At 40.2% G+C, this 23,394-nt stretch overlaps 1 protein-coding gene across 3 annotated transcripts in view; it reads right to left on the bottom strand.

Annotated features, from left to right (window-relative positions):
* Sema3e (semaphorin 3E) overlaps window positions 1-23,394 on the bottom strand; it is a 275,022-nt gene that overhangs the window by 154,191 nt on the left and 97,437 nt on the right. The window contains exon 1 of one of the 3 annotated variants that reach the window (XM_074064864.1): window positions 15,896-16,003. The exons of 1 other annotated variant lie outside the window; for it this stretch is intronic. The gene's annotated coding sequence lies outside the window, so the exon portion shown is untranslated. Of the gene's footprint in view, window positions 1-15,890; window positions 16,004-23,394 lie in introns of those variants that run through there. One more of the 3 variants, XM_074064865.1, reaches the window with a different exon arrangement.

The raw sequence follows: 23,394 nt of genomic DNA, 5'->3' as shown, positions 1-23,394 counted from the left end.
ACAATTTTTCATTAATACTATATCCTGCCTTCAAAAAATTCACAAACATTGTGAATTTTTGCATGACATCTATGAATAAAAAGTTTTTAATGCTAAAGTATGATATGGTTAGGTAGGCACTTACACTATAATTCTAGGGGATCATTCACTACTGGACATTGGCTAATAGATCTGGGATCTACAGGATTACCTGGAAAAGAGATCAAGGAAAAGCTGAGCAGTGTGATGCAGACCTGTCTAAAGTACCTGGAACCTAGTTTATTTCTATAGAACATTTCATCCAACTTCTACAAAATACACATTTTTCTTAGCAGCCCATGGAATCTTCTCAAAAATTGATCATATCCTAGGGCACAAAGCAAACCTCAGCAAATATAAGAAAATAGAGATAATACCATGCATTCTACCTGATCACATGGCATTAAAACTAGAACTCAACAACAAAAATAATAACAAAAAACATGCAATCAGCTGGAAATGGAACAACACATTGCTCAATAACCAATGCGTCATCAATGAAATAAAAGAGGAAGTTAAAAGGTTCCTGGAAGTTAATGAAAATGAAAACACAACCTACCAGAACCTATGGGACATAGCAAAGGCAGTCCCAAGAGGAAAATTTATAGCCATGAGTGCATATATTAGAAAAACAGAAAGATCTCAAATCAATGACTTAATGTTACATCTCAAACTCTGAGAAAAAAAAGAAAAAACAGATCCCAAAACAAACAGGAAAGAAATAATAAAAATAAGAGCTGAAATTAACGAAATAGAAACAAAAAAAATACAAAGAACTAATGAAACAAAAAGTTGGTTCTTTGAAAAAATAAACAAGATTGATAGACCCCTGGCAAACCTGACTAAAATGAGGAGAGAAAAAACCCAAATTAGTAAAATCAGAAATGCAAAAGGGCAGATAACAACAAACAGCATGAAGTCCAGGAAATCAAGAGACTACTTTGAGAACCTATATTCTAATAAATTTGAAAATCTTGAAGAAATGGACAGATTTCTAGATAATTATGATCATCGCAAACTGAAACAAGAGGACATCAATAACCTGAATAGATCTATAACACAAAATGAAATTGAAGCAGCAATTAAGAGCCTCCCAAAAAAGAAAAGTCCAGGACCTGATGGATTCTGTGCTGAATTCTATCAGGCATTTAAAGAAGAACTGATACCAACCCTCCTTAAACTGTTCCATGAAATAGAAAGGGAAGGAAAATTGCTTAACACATTTTATGAAGCCAGTATTACACTCATCCAAAAACCAGGCAAAGACACCTCCAAAAAGGAGAACTAAAGGCCAATCTCCTTAATGAACATCAATGCAAAAATCCTCAATAAAATAATGGAAACCAAATTCAATAACACATCAAAAAGATAATACACCACAACCAAGTCAGCTTCATCCCAGGAATGCAGGGGTGGTTCAACATATGAAAATCAATAAATGAAATACACCACATTAACAGAAGCAAAGACAAAAACCACTTGATCATCTCAATAGATGCATAAAAAGCCTTTGACAAGATCCAACACCATTTCATGACAAAAGCTCTAAGAAAACTAGGAATAGAAGGAAAGTACTTCACCATTATAAAAGCTATTTATGGCAAACCTACATCCAACATTTTACTTAATAGTGAAAAAGTGAAACCATTCCCTCTAAAATCAGGAACCAGACAAGGATGCCCACTATCTCCACTCCTATTCAATATAGTACTGGAATTCCTAGCCAGAGCAATTAGGCAAGAAGAAGGAATAAAAGGAATACAAATAGGTAAAGAAACTGTCAAAATATCCCTATTTGCAGATGATATGATCCTATACCTTAAAAATCCAAAAAACTCTACCCAAAAGCTCCTAGACACAATCAATAGCTATAGCAAGGTGGCAGGATACAAAATCAACTTACAAAAATTGTTAGCTTTTCTATAAAGTAATAATGAACAAACTGAGAAAGACTATATGAAAACAATTCCATTTACAATGGTCTCAAAAAAAAATCAAATATCTAGGAGTAAACTTAACAAAGAATGTGAATGACCTCTACAAGGAAAACCATAAACCCCTGAAGAAAGAGATCGAGGAAGATTACAGAAGATGGAAAGATCTCCCATGCTCATGGATTGGTAGAATCAACATTGTAAAAATGGCTATGCTACCAAAAGCAATCTACATGTTTAATGCAATTTCCATCAAAATCCAATGACATTCATCATAGAGATTGAAAAATCTACCCTAAAATTCATTTGGAAACATAAAAGACCGCGAATAGCCAATGCAATACTCAGCAAAAAAAGCAAAGCTGGAGGTATCACAATACCTGACTTCAAACTATATTACAAAGCCATAGCAATAAAAACAGCATGGTACTGGCACAAAAACAGACATGAAGACCAGTGGAACAGAATAGAGGACCTGGATATGAAGCCACACAACTATAACCAACTTATCTTTGACAAAGGCACTAAAAGTATACGATGGAGAAAAGACAGACTCTTCAACAAAAACTGTTGAAAAAATTGGTTAGCAATCTGCAAAAAACAGAAACATGTTTATCATCCTATACCAATATTAACTCAAAATGGATCAAGGACCTTAACATAAGACCCCAAACTCTAAAGTTGGTACAGGAAAGAGTAGGAAATACTTTGGAACTAATAGGTATAGGCAAGGACTTCCTCAATAGAATATACAGGGAACTTGAAAAACTTAACTCTCCCAAAATCAATGAACCAATAAAGAAATGGGTAAGTGAACTAAACAGGACTTTCTCAAAAGAAGAAATTCAAATGGCCAAAAAAACACTTGAACAAATGTTCACCATCTCTAGCTATAAAGGAAATACAAATCAAAACCACACTAAGATTCCACCTCACCCCTGTTAGAATAGCCATTATCAAAACACCACCAACAACAGGTGTTGTGGAGGATGTGGGGAAAAGGAACCCTTATACACTGCAGGTGGGAATGCAAACTAGTACAACCACTCTGGAAAAAAATTTGGAAGCATCTTAAAAATGTAAACACAGATCTGCCATATGATCCAGCAATACCACTCTTGGGGCTATACCCAAAAGTATGTGACACAGGTTACTCCAGAGGCACTTGCTCACTCATGTTTATTGCAGCACTATACACAATAGCCAAGTTATGGAAACAGCCAAGATGCCCCACTACTGATGAATGGATTAAGAAAATGTGGTATTTATACACAATGGAATACTACTCAGCCATGAAGAAGAATGAAACTTTATCATTCACAAGTAAGTAAATGGATGGAACTGGAGAACATCATTCTGAGCGAGGTTAGCTAGGCCCAGAATACCAAAAATTGTATGTTCTCCCTCATTTACAGACTTTAACTGAAGGGTAACACAACAAGGGGATTGGACTTTGATCACATGATAAGGCAAGAGCACACAAGGAAGGTATAAGGATAGATAAGACACCCAGAAAACAAGATAGCATTAGATGTCCTCAGTGCAAAGAAACTAATGCAGAAACTTTAAAGCAACAGAGGCCAATAAGAGAAGGGGACCAGGAACTGGAGAAAAGGTTAGTTCATGAAGAATTAATTTAGAATGTAACACATATGTACAGGAAAGCAATGAGAGGAATCTCCCATTATAGCTATCCTGATCTGAAACAGCAAAAGCCCTTGGTCCTACTTATTAATATTTATACTCTCTCTTCAACAAAATTAGAGATAAGGGCAGAACAGTTTCTGCTTGGAGGTAGAGGGGTAGGGGAGGAGAGGGAGAGGGTGGAGGGAGGGGAGGGAGTGGGAGGAGGAGGGGAGAGATGACCCAGGCATTGTATGCACATATGAATAAAAGAAATTTTAAAAATAAAAAATAATAAAGTAGCTGGAATCCATGAAACTGATGCTAGGCAGGAACACAAAAACGTAAATGAAGTTCACTCAGTGACAGAAACACAACTCTAATTAGACCACATTTAAAAATAGAACATTTGAGGGATCTTGAGAACTGTCTCTCCTTTTCTTTCTCTCCTCTTCCAGTCTTGTATTTGATTACATTTTCTTCTTGTCACCTGTAGTCAAGGCCATTTGGTGAAGAAGGACAGCTTCCAGCAGGCCCAAGATTGTATCTGGACAGACCTCTGTCAACCCAAAGGCTGGAGAACACTCCACCTTCCCCTCCATTTCAGAGAATTAAAAGTTTATAACTCTAATTATACTCACCTGGGTTTCACATTCAACCTTTGAATATAATTTTATGCTGAAGGACATAAATTTGTGTGATTAGCAAAAATGTAAAGAATCATACAGTAAGTTTTGTATATATTGATCATCAACTTCACAAGCATTCATGGATTTGGCAGTGGCTCCCTTGAGTAATGGAGATACCCTGAGCAGGAAAACGGGAGACAATCACCACATTCCTGTCTGCTCTGACCATAAAATCAGGTAAACAGGGTGTGAGAAAGAAAAAGAATATTAATCTGAGATTGCCTAGATGTCTACACCTTTCCTTGGAAAATTGGAAACTAACACTATTACAAGAAAGATTAATTTCAACCTTCTGGTTGTGGATTTGTAGGAACAACTCACCAATGCCTGCGGCATCTGTTTGGACTTTGAGCCTCCAAACTGTGAGCTAAACAAAACCTTTGCTTTGTAGAGTTAGCCAGCCTCCTGTATCTCATTACAGTAACAGAAAGTAGATTAATACAGACAATATAATTGAAAAGAACTGCCATTTCCAAATATTATGTAACATACTGCTTTTGATATTTTAAATTTTTAAGATTATAAATGACAAATTAAGATATCTTGACTCTGAATCATATATTTTTCAAAATAGAATCCATACACTTCTTTATACTCTAAGATTATTATATAATTCATTAAATATGTGTATTTTCCAATATGCATAAACACAATATTAGATATGAGTTCAGGTTTTATCCATTCATACTTATTAGTGCTGTCTGCTTTTCTTGGCCTGGGAATAATGCACTGATCAAAACAGATCACTGTTTGAATGAAATTCACATTTCAGTGGGTACAGATGTACATTTCATGTTGTAAATTACTTACACAACAACCCCTGTTACTATTCTAGGGGATTTACAACAAAAGATTTCTTATTTACAGTGGTCCTGTGGATAGGTAATATTACTATTTTCTCTATTTTACAGATTAGAAAACTGAAGAATAAAAATGTAAACTTACAAATGTCTGAAATAATCAGTAGTAAATTACAAACCAGGTATTCTGCCTCAAAATATTTCTTTTGTACCAGTTTACAATAATTACTTTCACTATAAACAAATACCATTAATAATTTCTTAATGTTATGTATACTACCATAAAAGATAAATAGCCAGTCTCTTGATCATAAAAATACTAGGATTTATTTCTTCAAAAACTACCTGTCACTCTTTAGAACAGATAAATACAGAATTTCAATGTCCTATGAAAAATGTTTCACCTCTCCTATCTGGTATCCTCTTCACCAATTTCAGTTCCATTCTTTAACAAACTTGGCTTTGGGGCTTATTCCTTCCTACTTGCTTCTGTTCTGACTGTGGACACTGTGATATGTCACAAACACCCTCCTTTAGGAATAATGGAATTTATTCCCACAGTTTTCTAAATTACTACCAACAGAGTTCAGCTGTCAAAACTTTCAACAAATGTCTCAGCTGAAGAGTCACCTAGACCAAGGTCAAGTTCCTCCCAGGGTGGCCCAAGTGAGGATAAAAGACCCAATGCAATGAATTCCAGCCCCAGAGCCATAGTTGAGGCTTCATCTCCCACTTTTCTCATTGCCTAATGGGAAATTTCCTAAAGAGAATTATCTAATCTTAGTTTCTTCCCTTTCACTCCATGATCTATGTGTCCATTCAAGTTTACTCTCCAATAAACTTCCTGCATGCTACCCACTCTCTCATTCTCTATTTCTTGAGTAACTCAATACAATACCCCTCAATATTAATTCCAATTTGTCAAATTTCAATTTCTCGAGACACCTTGCAGATGAGATGAAACAGAGTCAGGGAGAAACACACAGTAATAGGCTTCACTTCTGGTCTCAACAAGCTAAACAGGATGCAAACCCATAAAAAAAAAGAGTTCAAGGGTGATTTTTGTGTTTATTCTTTAATTCTGCAAAGTGCTTGCTTATTTCCTTATACTATTACATACACAGTCTTTCTGGTTTAATAAAAGATGCTAGATATTTTAGTACTTTAAATTTTAAGGACCTAGTTTCCATGTCTCCAAGTCCTTTTGCTCACTCTGAAACTAGTTCTCGGCATAGTTTTAGGAATAGGAGTTCTTGTTCCACATTTTTTTCCTTTTAGTGGTCCACTAGTGATGAGTAAGAGAAGCATATTCACTGAGCAGATAGATGGATGTCCCTTGCTAAGTGAAAACACTCATGTTGCTTTATGAAATAGTTTAAATATTTATTTTGGATAAACGTTTTCAATATTTACTAAATTCTATGTTCAGAGAAATGATAAGGCTATTACTATTGTTTACATTATAGCTTCCACAGAAAATATTGCTACTTTTAGCTGAAACTAAATGATCAAAGTATATTATTCAGTCTTTCAAAGACATTAATTAAAATATTTGTACATTAACATTTCTTTTCCAGGTTTCCCAAATTTTAAAAAAGAGCACTAAATTAAAATGGTCATGATAAAGTCATGGGAGAACTCATCAGTGAACAAAACATGTATGCACTAGAATAAAAGGAAATACTCATTGTTAAAGAGGCAGCACCACAGCAAACACCAATATTTTCCTTGTGAGTCTTCTAATCTCAACCTTGACGTTCTGCGTCTGCGTGGTGTAGACCTATCATGGGAAATCGGAACTTCAGTGTCTCCTGCAACATTAGACTCTGCTTTGTCTAACTTAAAAGTGTTTAGGAGGGCTTAAATAATATGTTTAAAAAATATTTTTAACATGTTTATAGTGTTCATAGAACACTATAAATAAATGCAACATTAATAATTTCATTGAAAAAAAGGATGCCGATTCACAGAGGGGGTGTGTTATAAAAATCTGAATCATTCAGTTACCCAAACGTATTTTAAAATGCATGTGGAAGTAATTTGCCATCCTGTAGATAGTATCCTAATAACTTAGGGCTCTGCCTACTGAATTCAGATCCTTCTGAGCCTTCTGTACTTTGCTTTGGAGCCTCAGTAGTTTTTTAACATGGCATCAAAAAGGGAAGTCACAGTGTTTTTCTAGGTTGGTACATGTACACTGATACAGTGTGTCCCACCTCACTTTTTGTTCATTTCTAGCTCTTCTTTCCTAAGTTCTGAAACTGATACTGCTTATAATTGGTACTGGTTAAATATAAATCATGGAAGATTCATAAAGGAACACTATAGAGCCATTAAAAGCCAGAAGTGAGTTTTTATTTGTTCTGAATGAAATGATTTCCAAGATCTATTCTTTAAAAATATTCAAGATTCTGGATAGTCAGTATGGCAAAAATTCAATGTGTTTTGTGGTAATAAATAGATCACACACAGTTTATACAACTATACATGCATACACTCATTTTTCAATGAAATTACTATGGATTTTCTTAAAGGGAATGAAATAGTTACAATTGCATTAAAAGTTTTATCATGGCACATGCTGTCAGTAAAATGTAATAATATCTGTTTAATAGAAAATCATTCATATGTCTGAATATTTTGTTTGTCCTACTATTGATGGGAACTGTCTCTTCTCCAACTTAAGCTGCAGCTGGTTTCACTCCTTGCAAACAAAACCCACCGTTCCTTATCTCCCACCCCCCTTCCTTTACCCGCCCCTAGACCTTGCTTCAGCAGCTGGTCTCATCCTCTGCTGATCTAGGCTCACTGTTCCTTATCTCCACCCTTCTTCTTTGCCCGAGACCTTCTTCCTGCAGCTGGTCTCTTCCTTTGCAGATCAAAGACGATCCTTTGTCCTTGCTTTCTCCCAAATACTATTTAAGACCAGACTGGCCAAGAAAAGCTGCTGCGCCATTTTCTCCAGGCCAGCCACCCTGCTTATTAAACTTTTGGACATGAGATAACTCTCATGAGCCTCCTTTGTGTGCGGTGTGCAGCGTTTTCCTAACATTTGGTGCACTGGCCGGGAACAGGTGAGCTTCCGGCATCGATCTTGCTCTCCCAGTTTGTGACTCCAGGTCCTCCCAAAATAAACTGCACTCCCAAGCCTACTTTGGCCACAAGGCAGACATCCCCTGTATAGGGGTGCCAGGCTGAGGGTTTATATCAGCCTGCCAATGCTATGTAGGTGGGAGATGCCTTCCTTAAGCCTGGATCTGAGCTGCTTTGCCGGGACCCCTGTTCCTGGACTAGTGCCGTCATCACCACTCTTGCTCACAGGGAACCTCCTCAAGGTCAGTGTGCTTCCTGTAGCTCACCCATCACTGGCTGATTTACTCGGTCCTCCCTTGGTGAGTTCCCTCTCACTGCCGAGCCATGAGTCGTGGTTCTCTCTCTCTCTCTCTTAGTTGGTGAAAATCCTAGTACTAGGTCCCGACTCACTCAGCTCAGGAACCTGGTTCCTGAGGCATGGGCGATCCCTCAGTGAAGACGTTCCCTTGAGATCCATCCACTTCTCTATTTCGTAAAGGAAAGCAATATCTTGAGGACGCCCACCATATTCTTCCTTGGACTGGGTCTCACCATGGGCACTGGACCTTCCAAAATTCCTTCAGACACCCCTCTGGGCTGTCTGCTGGCCAACCTTGAGCCCCTACGGTTCTCACCTGATCTAAAGGCAAAAAAACTCATTTTTCTTTGCAATCAGGTTTGGCCACAATACCAACTGGATAATAACTCTAAATGGCCACTAGGTGGCACACTTGACCCTAAATTCTCAGGGGTCTCTAGAACTTCTGTGAATGCACTGGGAGATTACAGAAAATTCCCTATGTCCTAGTGTTTCCTTATCTCTGCTCTAAACCTTCTCTCTGCACCTCTTGCTTCCCTGCCCAAGTCCTTCTGACTACAAAAACCCCAATTACCCTCCCTGATCCTGACAACTTTCCCTTCCTTCGATCCTACTAATGAGCCTCCACCTTATCAGACACAAGCCTCCACTGCTCAGCAGCCTGCCCCTGCCGCTTTCCTCGCTGCTTCCCCTGTCTCTCCTTCCACCCCTCCCTCCACTCCTCATTCTGCTCCCTCTTCCACTTGCCCTTCCACCAACCCAAAGCCACAGAATCCCGAGTCCCCCACATACCCATTCTCACGGCCCCCCCAGCCAGCCTGCTTCTCTCTACCCTCTCCTGGAGGTGGCCGGCGCAGAGGGTATCTGCGAGTTCATGTTCCCTTTTCTCTCACAGACCTGTATCAAATTGAAAAACACCTCGGTTCCTACACCACTGACCCTGACTCTTATATTAGAGAACTTCAATATTTGGCTCAATCCTATAGTCTCACCTGGCATGACATTTATACCATCCTCTCCTCAACCCTCCTCCTGGAGGAGAGATGAAGGGTCTGGGACGCGGCTAAGACACATGCAGATGAGATTCACCTCACCACCCCTGCCCACCCCGTGGGAACATTGGCAGTTCCAGAGGCAGAACCCCATTGGGACTATCAAACTAATGACCTAACTTCCAGGGACCAGATGGTCACCTGCCTAGAGGCAGGGTTAAAGAGGGCTGCCCAAAAGGTTGTTAATTTTGACAAACTCAGAGAAGTTCAACAAGAGGAAAAAGAAAACCCAGCCAGTTTCTTGTCCTGACTTACAGAGGCGTTACAAAGCCACACAAAAGTTGACCCTGAAATTAAGGACGGGACAATTATCCTTATGACACACTTTATCTCCCAGTCAGGCCCAGATATAAGAAAGAAACTTAAAAGGCTAGAAAATGACCCTCAGACTCCACAGGCTGAAATTTTAAATGTGGCTTTTAAGGTTTATAATTACCACAAGGAGGTCTAGACCCCCTCAATGTTCCTCCTCCCTAACTGATTTTCTAAGACTGACAACTGCGGCAGAAGACTGATGGAGCCCAGGACTCCCAGGCCCAATGACCATAACTTCACGGGAGCCTAGGGTAATGGCCATCATTGATGGTAGGCCTATCTCTCTCCTCCTAGACACAGGTGCCACTTTTTCTTCCTTGCCGGAGTTCTGGGGACCTACCAAGCCTTCTTCAACCTTCATAGTTGGGGTAGAGGGAACTCTTATCCAGCCCTTAATGACCTTTGCCTTAACTTCCATACTAGGAGACACCCTCTTTACTCATTCCTTCCTAGTGCTACCTAATTGTCCCACTCCACTCTTAGGTAGAGACATTTTAACAAAGTTTCAGGCCACTCTCATCTTACATCTACCCCAAGAGCCGCGGACCACTAACCCCTCATCTCTATTCTCACAGTCCCTCCTCACCATCATAAGTACCTTGCTTCCACAAGCTTCTCCCACCTCCTTGCCCTCACTGGCAACATTAGTGGACCCCATTGTATGGGATCACAAAAACCCCTCCATTGCCTCACACCATGAGCCAATTGTTGCTACTCTCAAAGATCCTTCTACTTTCCCAAATCAATCTCAATATCACATCTCTCTAACTCACCTACAGGGGCTAAAGCCTATTATCTCAGAGCTTCTCTCTAAGGGCCTGCTTCACCCAACCCAATCCCCCTATAACACTCCTATTCTGCCTGTAAAGAAGCCCAATGGGTCCTACCAGCTGCTATAGGACCTCCGCTTAATCAATGCGGCAGTGACTCCTATACACCTGGTGGTACCCAACCCATACACTCTCCTGTCTCTCATCCCCAGTACCACCACCCATTTCATAGTCCTGGACTTAAAAGATGCTTTCTTCACTATCCCTGTCCACCCACAGACCCAAAATCTCTTTGCTTTCACCTGGACTGATCCAGATTGTCATACTTCCCAACAATTAACCTGGACTGTTTTGCCTCAGGGGTTCCGGGACAGTCCTCACCTCTTTGGCCAAGCGCTGGCTAAGGACTTCCTTACCCTCCATCTCTCCTCAAGTAAACTCCTCCAATATGTAGATGACCTCCTGCTCTGCAGCCCCTCACTCGAGGATAGCCAACAACACACTGCCCTCCTGCTTAATTTTCTGGGAAAAAAGGGATACTGGGTGTCCCCTAACAAGGCTCAACTGTCTCTCACCCAGGTAACATACCTGGGCCTTTCTATCTCCCCTACTCATAAGGCTATCACCATAGATCATAAGGCCTGATTGGTTTCTCTCCCTGCCCCCACCACCAAGGCTGAAATTCTCTCCTTTCTCAGTCTGGCAGGCTACCTCAGGACCTGGATACCTAACTTTAGTCTAATGGCCAAACCTCTATATGAGGCATCCAAAGGCCCCATCCAAGAGCCCCTAGACCCCTCTCGGCCTGTGTCAGGTCATTTCTGGTCCTACAAGCCCTAGCACAAGCCCCGGCACTTCGCCTGCTGGACCTCACTAGTCCTTTTTTCCTTTATATCTCTGAGAGACAGGGCTTTGCCCTAGGAGTTTTAGGACACAACACATAGGGCTCTCCTTTGCTCCAGTAGCATACCAGTTAGACCCCACAAAAAGGGGATGGGCCCCATGCCTCAGGGCCCTTGCAGCTGCTTCTCTCCTAATTCAAGAAAGTAAAAAGCTCACCTTTGGGTCCCCCCTTACTGTTTACTCCTCTCATAGCCTCTCAAAGCTCCTTATATATAAGGGACTTCACTCAATGTCCCCCTCTCGTATCCTGGACCTCCAGGTGGCCTCAGTTGAGGACCCCACACTAACTTTCATCTCATGTCCCCCATTTAATCCAGCCACTCTTCTTCCTCTATCTTCAATACCCCTCGTTCACTCCTGCCCCATGATCCTTGAGGAGCTCCTCCCTTACCCAGACCACATTGAGGAGGGCACCTTTTCTCAGGCTGACTACACTTGGTTCATTGATGGCAGCTCCTTTACTCACAATGGACAACGAAAGGCAGGATATGCTATTGTCTCTATTCCACTGTCATTGAGGCATGCCCTCTCCCTTTAGGTACAACTTCCCAGAAGGCTGAACTAACTGCCCTGGCCAGAGCTCTAACTCTGGCTAAAGACAAAACAGTTAATATTTACACTGATTCTAAATATGCCTTTCACACTTTGTTGTCCACTCTGCAATCTAGAAGGAAAGGGGACTCCTAACTACAAAAGGAACTCCCAGCATTAATGCTGCCTTAATAACCCAGGTCCTAGAAGCCTCGTGCCTCCCTTCCCAAATAGGCATCACCCATTGTAAAGCTCATCAGACTGATTCCTCTATTGTTACCAAAGGAAACAACCGAGCAGATACAGTGGCAAAACGAGCAGCCCTCCAGCCTGCACCCCAGACCATGTACTCCCTTACCCCAGCCTCCCTTCCTCCTCTCACTAAGCTCTCACTCCCCTCTTCTGAAGTTAAAACTCTTCTCTCTTATTTGCATATGCTTTTTCATCCTATTCTTCATGCTTTCTACACCTTTCTCTGTCAATCCCTTTCCCTATCAACAGAAGACATACAATACCTTAAAAAGATCACCCAGTCCTGCTCCATCTGTCAGCATACAAACCCTAACTCCAATGTTAGGCCCCCTCCCTTTCCCATGCACCAAGCCAAAGGATGCCTCCCTGCCATGGACTGGCCGGTGGACTTTACCCACATGCCCCCAGTGAAGAAAATCAAATACCTCCTGGTACTGGCTGACACCTTCACAGGATGGGTGGAAGCCTTCCCTACAATGAATAAAAGGGCCGCCACAGTAACAACAATCCTGGTCACAGATATCATCCCATGGTTTGGCCTCCTGGCCTCCATTCAGTCAGACAATGGGCCCAAGTTTGTTTCCTCTATTTCTCAAAAGCTGGCACAAGCCTTAAACATCCACTGGAGATTTCATATTCCCTATCACCCCCAATCCTCAGACAAGGTCAAGCGTGCCAATCACACACTCAAAAATACTCTCACAAAACTCTCTCTCGAACTCCAACTAGACTGGACAAAGCTCCTGCCCTTAGTCCTTCTCTGCCTCCGGGCTCTCCCAAAGAGACCACTTATGCTCAGCCCCTTTGGGCTCCTCTATGGCCATCTGCTTCTCCCTATCACAGTTCAGCCAAAGTCCCCCAATATTCTCCCCTCTCTCCTCAACCCTCTCTTTACCTCTCTTCACTCCCTCCTCTGGTCTTATGCTCATAACCAACTACCACAACCCTCTGACACTACCAAAGTGCCTCCAGTTCTCCAGGTAGGAGATCTTGTCTATCTAAAAGACACAGCCACCCCCAGCCACCTAACACAAAAATGGAAGGTCCATTTAAGGTCATCCTTACCACACCTACGGCTGCAAAGCTAGCAGGATTCTCCTCCTGGGTACATGTTCAAAACCTAAAACTGACAACCCCCATAAAAACCTATCAATCTCTTCTTATAGGACCAGCTAAAATAAAGATCTCCTGCCTCCCTAGGATCCCAGAAGATGGAGACACACATACAGAAATTCCCAGGACATAAGTAGAAGCTCTATGCCTGGGGACCTGGCATCTCACCTACTCACTCTTTATACCTCTCCTCTTCCATTCTTTCCTGTCAGTGCCTGCCCATGCTTTTACTCTTTCATATATACACTCCACTCTGAGGTCTTAGACTTCCCACTTCCCAACATGATCAACTTCCCTCCTCTCTCATACTTCTTTTACCCTTGCTTTATAGATTGGATATCTGCCTTTCATCTCCAGGGTACTCAGACTTCACTCTTGAAGAAATCTACTCATTTTCCAACCTACTCTTTGGATTACTATAAGCCACTCCACCCATGCTTCCACTCCATCCCCTCCTGTGGTTAGTTCTTATCCTCGTCCCCCTTCTCCTGAGTGTTGGCCTGTGGACAACCTCTTCCCCGAGTGGAGATGGCCCCATTGCACACACTCTGCCTTGGGTATCTTGCCCTCTGTGGCCTATTTCTTGTACTTTCCTTATTCTTATAACCTGCATATTCATTGCCTTCCCAGCCAGCTCTTTATCCCCATCATATCTCTGAAGGTTTAAGATCCGAGAAACCTATAAGCCAGGCTCAGCCAACATCACACATAACGTGGGCTCTGGGGACTGCCCCCCTAACAGGGTGTAGTCAGGCTCTCACCATCCCATTTGCACCTAAGTCCATTGTGCTACATCCTGTGGGGAGAGACATCAACTTCCCTTGTATCTGCTTCCTCTTTGATCAAATCCAACCATATTGTAAAAAGGGTGCTAAATGGTCATAGGAATATAGGGGCTGCCCATATCAGAGCTACAAAAAGCATTGGATCTCAGAACAGCATACAACAGGTAATATGGTAGGTGCCTATTACAATGACTCAGGTTTCTTCCTTTACATCCCCGATCCCTGGCACCAGCGTTGGCAGGACGGGGTCAAAGTCTCCATGTACTACTCAGGTGTTAGTTCACAACCCTCAGGAACCCTCTTTATATCTAGGGAATGGGTTATGGCCCCCCAATCACAGATAGAACTCTCCTCAAGCATCTTAAAGGCCGAGCAGACATTCCAGTACCAACTCCCCAAGGGTCCTGCACACACAACCCTATCATCCTGGATCCAAATTATAGAAACCTCTATACAGTTTCTTAACTCCACCAGTTCCATAAACACTACCCACTGTTTCTTGTGTGCCTCCCTCCAGTGCCCCCTCCTGGTGGCAGTGCCCATCAACCTCTCTATCCCTGCCCTCACCTCTATGTCCCGAAATAAGTGCCACCCCCTCTTTGACTTCTATACCTCTGTGGGATCCTGACCTGCTATTACACCTCTGTCCACTCCTCTTCTGGGGCCAGTTTCCTCAAATTCTGTTGCTCTAATGTCTCTATAACTACTCAAACCTTCCCACCCTTTGGACTATACCTCTGGTGCAACGGCTCCTTACACACCTGTATAAATGCCTCTACTCCAGGCCCCTGACTTTCAGTAATAACTGTTCCCCAACTTACTCTCTATCGGAAGGCTGAATTCTTCTGGATATACTCGCCCCGACAACCATGAGCTGCCTTCCTACCCATTGTGGTCAGGATTAACCTTGCCTCCTCCATCACTGCCACTGGGCTTGCAGGTGGAGCCCTGGACCATAATGTCATCTCTACAAAAGATTTTGAGAAGCACCTGCAGGTCACCCTTGACTCAACCTCAGTTTCTCTGGCCTCCCTTCAGTGACAACTCACCTCATTAGCTCAGGTTGCCTTACAAAAACCACAGGGCCCTAGATCTCTTAACCACTGAAAAAGGAGGCACTTGCCTTTTCCTCCAAGAAGAATGCTGTTACTATATTAATGAGTCAGGCCTAGTAGAACGAAATATTGATACCCTGTCTCACTTAAGTGAAAAAATTCAACTTCGCAGGACAAAAAAACTCCTCTTTCCTAGACTGGACTCAATCTCCTCTGCTCTCTTGGCTCTTGCCTTTCATAGCACCCCTTATTGTTGTCTTTACCCTCTTGAGTTTTCTCCCTTGCATTATAAAAACTTTACAAAATTTTTTACTAGATCGCATATCTACAGCCACCAACCAAAGAGTCAATCAACTCCTCCTCCAAGGATATCAACCTCTCCTGGGCCACCTAGGGGACCCCCACATTGACCCCTACCAAGACACTGCACCCTAAAGGACCCCACTAGAGAACATGCCCTGCCCCTCCACCAGCCGGAAGCAGTCAGAGGATCTAACTGTGCCCCAATACCCAACCCCTCTTCTCTCTCTCTCTCTCTCTATTAAACAAAAAATGGGGGAATGATGGGAACTGTTTCTTCTGCAACCTAAGCCACAGCTGGTTTCACTCCTTGTAAACAAAACCCACCATTCCTTATCTCCCACCCCCCCTTCCTTTACCTCACCCCTAGACCTTGCTTCAGCAGCCAGTTTCCTCCTCTGCTGACCAAGGCTCACTGTTCCTTATCTGCCACCTCCTCCTTTGCCTAAGACCTTCTTCCTGCATTAATCTAGCAAATTATTTACTTACCTGCCCTAGAACAGGGTTAGTTAAGGTGGCAGAGCCTGGTAATTGCATAAGACTTAAAACTTTACCCTCAGAGTTTCAACTTCTCTCCTTAACACTCCATGTTCATTATACATGTACTTTGACTATTCCTATTCTACTTGCAATAGCATTCTTAACCCTCATAGAATGAAAGCTCCTAGGATACATACAATTACGAAAAGGCCCAAATGTAGTAGGCCCCTACGGCATCCTCCAACCATTCGCCGATGCACTAAAACTATTTATTAAAGAACCCATATGACCACTAGCCTCCTCCCCACTGTTATCCTACATGCCCCAACCCTAGCACTCACCCTAGCCCTCATTATATGAATCCCATTCCCAATACCACTACCCTTAATCAACATAAACTTTGGTATCCTATTTATTCTAGCAACCTCTAGCCTATCCGTCTACGCCATCCTATGATCAGGCTGATCATCAAATTCTAAATATGCCCTAATTGGAGCACTTCGAGCAGTCGCACAATCTCATATGAAGTATCCCTTGCCATCATCGTTCTATCAGTAATACGTATAAACAGATCATTCACCATATTCTCACTTATTACAACACAAGAACATATCTGACTCATTATCCCAACATAACCACTAGCTATAATATGATTTATCTCAACATTAGCAGAAACAAACCGGGCCCCATTCAACCGAACTGAAGGAGATCTGAACTCGTATCTGGATTCAAGGTAGAGTATGCCGCTGGACCATTTGCCCTATTCTTCATAGCAGAATACATGAACATTATTATAATAAATGCTCTCACAATGATCATATTTCTAGGAGCATTCCACAACCCTCTAACCCTAGAACTATACACAATCAACTTCACCATCAAAACCCTTTGCCTCACCATACTATTTCTATGAATCTGAGCATCATACCCCCGATTCCGATACGACCAACTTATACACCTACTATGAAAAAACTTCCTCCCACTTACTTTGGCCACCTGCATACTATATGCATCCCTCCCCATTGCCATATCAAGCATCCCCCCACAAACATAGAAATATGTCTGACAAAAGAGTTACTTTGATAGAGTAAAATATAGAGGTTTAAACCCTCTTATTTTTAGAGCTACAGGAATTGAACCTAATCCTAAGAACTCAAAATTCTTTGTGCTACCATATCACACCCAACTCTAAAGTAAGGTCAGCTAAATTAAGCTGTCGGGCCCATACCCTGAAAGTGTTGGTTTATATCCTTCCCATACTAATCAACCCCATTGCCAAATTAATTATCTTACCCATCCCTTGCCTTTGCTTTCTCCCAAATGCTACTTAAAACCAGACTGGCTGAGAGAAGCTGCTGCACCATTTTCTCTAGGCCAGCCAACCTGCTTATTAAACTTTTGGACATGAGATAACTCTCGTGAGCCTCCTTTGTGTGCGGTGTACGGTGTTTTCCTAACAACTATAAATATTTTTTTTTGTAAGAATGTAAAACAAGGAGCAAAAACTTGGGAAAATTCATAAGCCTTAGTTTTGCTTGTTTTTTAAATAAGTTAGTTTTGTGTTTGTGTGTACTTCATCATTTAAATAGTCTTAATATGAATATCTTCATCTACATTTTTCTTTCATATTTGCATGACTTTCATCAACTTATCTAAAATTCATTTTCCAGTTTAGCACAGATACTAAGTATGGAAATGCATATATTTTGTGATGTCAAAGTAGTTTAATTATTTCACATCTTTGTTCATTGTAAAAAATCTGGAGAAAAATTATTATTTTGTATATTTTTCTATTCTTAATTTGAACCATCTTAAGATAAAAGGGTAACACCTATGAAAATAATTTCAGTATAAATATTTGCATTCCACTGTTTCATATGGGGGTCCTCAAGACACAGGACATTTGGCTTTTGGCTCACAAACTAACATATGATAAATATGAACTTTAAAAACAATAGCATACATTGCTGACTGCTATTTCTTCTGGGTAAAAACACATACAAATTAAGGCAACCTGATGAAGATATATTAATGCAAAATTTTAAGATGCTTAAGAAAAATTCAGATAATTTTTGAATTTAAGACATTTTATTTTTTGTTATATTGTTTGATTACTTACATATGTGAAATTTAAGGACATAAAGAGAAGGTAGAAAGCTATTTTGCATTCTTAGAATAGGGTTTAATTAACATTGAGATATAAGACTGTAGAAAACTTGCATTCAACTGTCTTTGCTTTTTGGAATTGGATAGTCTCAAAGCAATTTAGTATTTCTCTCCTCTACTAGAAGATGCACTTGAGAGGACAGAAGCCAAGTATATCTCAGGGAGTTGCCTTTATCTAAAATGTTGTTAGGATTTTTTTGTATTCTGCTTAACTGAGATCCAAATACTTAAAAAGGACAGGGAAATTTGCAGTATTCCTGGATCCAGGCCTGGTGGAATGACTCAGGCAGTGCTGATGGGGACAGGACATTTGTACTTGCCTTCCCAGCCGTGCTTTAGGCTATAGTTCTAAGAAGGAGCTCGCCTCCTCCTGAGGGCCATGCTTATGTTTTTGGAAGGAACTCTTGCCTCTGGGATTCTCCTCTTTATCCCATATTCTATTAGAGATCCAAGTTTTGCTTTGTATGTCATATTGAATGGATTGAATGGAACAATATAGTTCCCTTTTAAGCTTCTGGCAATTCTAAGTAATTTAGAATTTCAAACCTTTCATACCATACCCCCAGGCAGAAAAAAAAGACTTCATTTGGCACCAGTACATATATGTGTAGTACATATCCCAAAAACAAGGTTTCACAGAATACTTATCCCAACTATACATGATGCAGGCTGACATTTTTAAATTTAGTCTATCTCTCATTAAAAAAAACAAAACAAAAAAAAACACTGGTTGGGCCACTTAAATCACTCTTGGGAGCGAAGCTCAGGCACCAGTATTGATTTTAAAGTTCTCCATGTGATTCCCAGGTTAAATAAACTTGGATACCATTGTTCTAGAGGGTTTTCAGGAGATTGCCTTCAGTTTTTGAGAAATATGGTCTTACCATTTGTAAACAGCAATATTTTTATCCTCTTATTACCAATCATTATATATTTTACTCAGGTTTCTTATTGTAATGTATTACTTACAATTTTCAAAAGAATGTTAGTCATAAAAGCAAGAATCTGTTAAAAAGTTAAAACCCTTGCTGTAATATGTAAAACTAACTTTGTACCCTATTAAGTAGTCACAACACTCATTTTGTAAATCACCTGGTCTAGAGAGGAGTCAGCAAACTGCCCCATGGGCAAGAGCAGGTTCGTACTTACTCCTATAAATAGAGTTGTGTTGGTAATACAGTTATTCATTAATAAATCATGGCTACTGGCTACTTGCCTATAGCAACAGCAGAGGTGAGTAGTCATGAAGGAGACTTCATGGCCCACAAACCTTAGGCTATTATCTGGTCTTACAGAAAGTCTGTCCACTCCTTGATTAAATTAAGTACTTTGGCTTTGAGGGGCAGGATTAAGATTGGAAGCAATGCAATTGGAAAAGGAGTCAGGTACTCCAAGCTACGGACTGGTTATCTTTTGCTAATAATGAACCATTTCCATGTATCATTGAAGCTTTGTGCTGGCCAAGTCTCCTGCTGATTTCTGAAACCTTGAAAAAAAGATGGAATTCTATGTGTTTCTTGTGCATTTCTGAGCTCTGGTAGTTGTTCCTTGTGAATCCACTAAATGTGAATTTAACCTTTTCTTAATTTTGATTGTGAACCTCCTGGAATTTACAACCTCTTTCTTATTTTTTAACTGCTAAGGTTTATTAGATGGATTCATAATTTTGGATGGTTCGTAACTTTGGACTATGTTCAATGGGCATTCTAGCTCTACCTACAGTTGGTCTTCTGCTGTTCTCTGGGAAGAGGCAGTATTGGTGATCAATCATATTTCTTGCCTGAACCTACTGTAGTTTTAACAATACATAAACAATAAACTCACTAAACTAAAGGTGATTAAAGAGATCAGGTAAAAAAAAAAAGATGACTTTTAGGAGCGGGTGAAATTTAATTCACTCACTAAGCAGATGTAGTAAACATTTACACTATTATCTATCAAATTTGCTTGATTTCAGGTAGCCATAGCAGCCATAGAGCTTTTAAATGACAATTTAAATTGAATTTACACTTGCTTCAAAGACAGAATTAAGAACCTGTGATTGACCTTGAAAATGATTACTAGAACCATTATTGCTCAGATGTTACAAACTAAAGTGAATTTTTATATCTTTCATATTCTAAAGGCACGGCAAGAAAAATATACTTGAGGTGATGGCCTCAATTAATTATTTTAATGCTTTATTTTATTTACCAAGTTGTTTTTATTAACAAGAGGTTAGAGAAAGTTCTTTATAATACACATTAAAGAAACAGATTTAACTTAGAAATAAAGGACCTATAAACAGTTTATTTAAAAATTTCTGAAGGAAAAAGCTTCCAAACCTACATTTTATTAAATCTCAATTAAACACAAAGAAAATAAAGATAGTTTCCATTGAGAGTAGTTATATGTTGAGAGTGAGATGTGGAGAATGCAGAAAGATTAATAAAACCAAGTGGGGTCTCATTAATCAAATATCTCCAGGTGGCAGGAATGATTTGAGTTGAATTTGCCTCAGTATACACCAGTGATGGAATCTGCTTTTTTTTGTGGAGCAGCCAAAATGTCAACTTGATGAATGGGGTGATTCGTTCAAAAGTACCTACTCTGTCTTTTTATATGTTGATGAATGTACATAGTGAAACTAAGATTAATTATTTGTTTTTTTTATTGTTTTATTTTCATATGTGCATACAAGGCTTGGGTCATTTCTCCCCCATGCCCCCACCCTCTCCCTTACCAACCACTCCACCCCCTCCTTCTCCCCTCCACCCCCTCAATACCCAGCAGAAACTATTTTGCCCTTATCTCTAATTTTGTTGAAGAGAGTATAAGCAATAATAGGAAGGAACAAGTGTTTTTTGCTGGTTGAGATAAGGATAGCTATACAGGGAGTTGACTCACATTAATTTCCTGTGTGTGTGTGTTACCTTCTAGGTTAATTCTTTTTGATCTAACCTTTTCTGTAGTTCCTGGTCCCCTTTTCCTATTGGCCTCAGTTGCTTTTAAGGTATCTGCTTTAGTTTCTCTGCATTAAGGGCAACAAATGCTAGCTAATGTTTTAGGTGTCTTACCTATTCTCACCCCTACCTTGTGATAAAAGCTCTCGCTTTTATCATGTGCTCAAAGTCCAATCCCCTTGTGTTTGCCCTTGATCTAATGTCCACATATGAGGGAGAACATATGTTTTTTGGTCTTTTGGGCCAGGCTAACCTCACTCAGAATGATGTTCTCCAATTCCATCCATTTACCAGCGAATGATAACATTTCACTCTTCTTTATGGCTGCATAAAATTCCATTGTGTATAGATACCACATTTTCTTAATCCATTCATCAGCGGTGGGGCATCTTGGCTGTTTCCATAACTTGGCTATTGTGAATACTTCCGCAATAAACATGGGTGTGCAGGTGCCTCTGGCGTAACCTGTGTCACAGTCTTTGGGGTATATTCCCAAGAGTGGTATTGCTGGATCAAATGGTAGATCAATGTTTAGCTTTTTAAGTAGCCTCCAAATTTTTTTCTAGAGTGGTTGTACTAGTTTACATTCCCACCAACAGTGTAAAAGGGTTCCTTTTCCCCAAATCCTCGCCAACACCTGTTGTTCGTGGTGTTGCTAATGATGTCTATACTAACAGGGGTGAGATGGAACCTTAAGTGTGGTTTTAATTTGCATTTCCTTTATTGCTAGAGATGGTGAGCATTTTTTCATGTGTTTTTTGGCCATTTGAATTTCTTCTTTTGAGAAAGTTCTGTTTAGTTCACTTGCCCATTTCTTTATTGGTTCATTAGTTTCAGGAGAATTTAGTTTTTTAAGTTCCCTATATATTCTGGTTATCAGTCCTTTGTCTGATGTGTGGCTGCCAAATATTTTCTCCCACTCTGTGGGTGTTCTCTTCAGTTTAGAGACCAATTTTTTTTTGATGAACAGAAGCTTTTTAGTTTTATGAGGTCCCATTTATCTGTGCTATCTGTTAGTTGCTGTGCTGCTGGGGTTTCGTTGAGAAAGTTCTTACCCATACCTACTAACTCCAGAGTAGTTCCTACTCTTTCCTGTATCAACTTTAGAGTTTGTGGTCTGATATTAAGATCCTTCATCCATTTTGAGTTAATCTTGGTATAGGGTGATATACATGGATCTAGTTTCAGTTTTTTGCAGACTGCTAACCAGTTTTCCCAGCAGTTTTTGTTGAAGAGGCTGCTATTTCTCCATCGTATATTTTTAGCTCCTTTGTCAAAGACAAGTTGGTTATAGTTGTGTGGCTTCATATCTGGGTCCTCTATTCTGTTCCACTGGTCTTCATGTCTGTTTTTGTGCCAGTACCATGCTGTTTTTATTGTTATTGCTTTGCAATATAGTTTGAAGTCAAGTATCGTGATACCTCCAGCATTGTTCTTTTGACTGAATATTGTCTTGGCTATTCATGGCCTCTCGTGTTTCCATATAAATTTCACAGTAGATTTTTTCAATCTCTTTAATGAATGTCATTGGAATTTTGATGGGAATTGCATTAAACATGTAGATTACTTTTGGAAGTATAGACATTTTTACTATGTTGATTCTACCAATCCATAAGCATGGGAGATCTCTCCACTTTCTATAGTCTTCCTCAATCTCTTTCTTCAGAAGTTTTTTCCTTAAGATTAATTATTTGTAAAAAATATAAATAAAGCTCTGATTCCTTTGACCAAGAAAGGAATCAATTTGATTCCTCTTTGATTGTTATAATGAATTGACTAACATCTTTAAACTGAATCCTTGTTGAAAGGGTGGAACATGTAGGGAAATACCATGGCATGGAAGGATTGTAATTTGCTAGGAAGGCAGCCTAGACCAACTGAAACTATATCTGTTACTAACACTCAGTGTGAAGAAGTTCTGCTATGACAGTCCTTGAGGAAGAACTAGGCAAATATTTCACTTAAATGGTACCTTTTCTCTTGAATCTCTTGAAAAATACAATAAAATATTTGTGTCCAAATCTACATAAAGGAAAATCAACAAATAAAAACAGTTGTAAAAAAATTGGTCCTACAAAAAAGTTCAGTTGGTTTTGCTTTTCCTTTTTTTTAATCCAAATATATTGATGTGTGTGTGTGTGTGTGTGTGTGGCACTGGGGCTTGAACTCAGGGCCTACACCCTGAGCCACTCCACTAGCCCATTTTTTGTTTTTGTGAAGGATTTTTCACAATAGGGTCTCATAAACTATTTGCCCAGGCTTGCTTCAAACCATG

The sequence above is a fragment of the Castor canadensis genome, chromosome 2 (assembly GCF_047511655.1).
Source record: "Castor canadensis chromosome 2, mCasCan1.hap1v2, whole genome shotgun sequence".
Taxonomy (NCBI): domain Eukaryota; kingdom Metazoa; phylum Chordata; class Mammalia; order Rodentia; family Castoridae; genus Castor; species Castor canadensis.
The sequence above is the reverse complement of the archived record's forward strand: the minus strand, read 5'-3'. Positions and strand labels throughout refer to the sequence as shown.